The sequence below is a fragment of the Fulmarus glacialis genome, unplaced genomic scaffold, assembly GCF_000690835.1.
Source record: "Fulmarus glacialis isolate BGI_N327 unplaced genomic scaffold, ASM69083v1 scaffold20391, whole genome shotgun sequence".
NCBI classification, from domain to species: domain Eukaryota; kingdom Metazoa; phylum Chordata; class Aves; order Procellariiformes; family Procellariidae; genus Fulmarus; species Fulmarus glacialis.
In genome coordinates this window covers 15,305-16,833 of record NW_009191132.1, presented here as the reverse complement: position 1 = coordinate 16,833, position 1,529 = coordinate 15,305, and positions in this window count along the sequence as shown.

The window sequence follows — 1,529 nt, the reverse complement described above, 5'->3', positions numbered from 1 at the left end:
CTGGCCCGCATCCTCCTCCTTCCGCCTTCGTCCAGCTCTGCCTGTCCAGGATGCCTCTGCTGCGAGCAGGCAGCAGGACAGGCTCTTGCTTCTCACTTCTGCTGCTGTGTATCAAAAATGATCGCTACAGCCGTAGGGCAAACCCTAAACATGGTCCTTTCTCCCTGGAGGTACAACATTAGCTTGGGGGGCTGGAGGGTGCCGGTATTTCTGCAGAGGTCAGAGGTGCAGCATCCATCGCCGCGGTGTGACTGAGGTGCCAACCTAGGCAAAGCAAGGAGGGTTTCTGCGCTTAAGGCATCAGGGGTTGCCTTGTCCCAAATTACCGGCCAGGCTGGGACCAAAGCAGCTGCACGACTGACTGAGCCGAGTGCCCCGCAGAGCCCTGCCGTTACCTTCCAGCTTTCCCAGCTTGTGCCTGCTCGAGCACCAGCCTGTGCTCCCTCGGAGGAGAGCTGGGGAGCGGCCAAGGGGCGAGCTGGGCGTGCTAGCAGGGATGCTCTTTTGTCCAGCTGGGATTTCAGACTAAAATCTGTTAGTGCCTTGCTGGGAAGCTGTACATCGTGCAATTTTCGCTCCCCCCAGTGGCTACTGCTCATAAAAAATAATGGCTTCCTGTCGCTGCTCCTCTGCTGAGCGGCCCCTGCAACCTGATCCCCTTCCTGCTCTCTTTATTTCAACTGTAAAGTCAGATGTTCAGTCTTCTGACGACTCCTTGGATGTGAACCCAAAGTTCAGCCCCTTCCTTCCCCCTCCCCAGACTTCCAGCCTATTCAGTGCTTGTTTGATCAACTTTAATGATGCATTAACACATGTGCTTTGCACACTGCAGACCTGGAAACATTTGCTGCAAGCCAAGTTCCCTGGATTTGCAAAATCAGCGAAACCAGGATGGCTTTTCAGGCCCCGGTTTTCTAGCAAGAGGCTGGCCCCAGCCCACTGGGGTGGGAGCGCGGTGTGTTAGAGCCCTGTCGCTGCTCTACAATAGCTCCCAGAGTCTGTGGAAGCAGATATACGCTCCCATCTCAGCCTGAGAGCAAAGCTGCAACCATTAATTCTCCCTGCTCCCCCGCCCTTTTTAAGCTTGCAATATGGCCTCATCTCTGCCTGCTCGGAGCAGCAGGAGGTACCGGCCTCCTGGAAGCAGCCCCTGTTCCCCGCAGTCTGGCAGAAGCTTGGGGCGGAGCGGGACCGCGGGCACCCGTGCCAGGAGCAGGGGCAGCGGGAGCTGGGGCTCTCCAGCCCAGGAGGTCGCCCTGTGCCAGCCTGGGGCCAGGTATTCACTGTTCACCCTCTTGCCAGTTGACAGGGTGCCTGCAGCAGGGTTTTGAGGTTTTTTGGCCCAGTTCTTACCTCTCTACCCCCATGGTGCTGCGCTGCTTCGCTCCTGCTGAGCGTGGGATCCCGCTCCCTGCGGGGTGGCTCCAAAGAGACTTTTTCCAGGCGTGAAGGAGGTGTTAACACTCGAGTTTGGGTGCAGAGGGGAAATCAGGGCTCACCGTGCTGAAGAACTCCCACTTCATCAGCAC